Below are 518 nucleotides of genomic sequence, written 5' to 3'. Positions count from 1 at the left end.
AATCCAGTCAAATGCAAAACTAACCTATGACGACTGAAATGTAAGTAGTCTAGGTTCTTTGGAGATTTTTTGTAACCAAACAAAATCAGACGACTTAACTTTCAGTCGTCTCAGAAAACCGATTTCAAAGTTAATTGCAAAAATAACTTATGCGTTGACCAGACAACTTCCAGGTGAGTCGTCTACAGCCAGACGACTTCCCATGTAAGTCGTCTGACGAACAGATGTGGAAAAAAACTCGATTTCATACCTTAAATTGGTGAGATAACATCCTTAGCACACATAAGGCTTCTCCAAGCCCACATAATCTCAAACGAAAGTGACCCACCCGGAATCGTTAGCTTCTATGACTCTATGAACCATAAAAAATGTAGAATCAAAATCTTGGGTTTTTTTTAGCTCATTATGGAGAGAAAGTGAGAGATATGTTGTGTTTAGTTCACGAGAATGGAAATAGAAGAAGGGTAACTCGATTTTGGGAGCATTAAGAACTTCAAATTGGTTGTTCATGGTGGTTG

Source organism: Brassica oleracea, chromosome C6, assembly GCF_000695525.1.
Source record: "Brassica oleracea var. oleracea cultivar TO1000 chromosome C6, BOL, whole genome shotgun sequence".
NCBI classification, from domain to species: Eukaryota; Viridiplantae; Streptophyta; class Magnoliopsida; order Brassicales; family Brassicaceae; genus Brassica; species Brassica oleracea.
Note: the sequence above shows the minus strand (reverse complement) of the source record.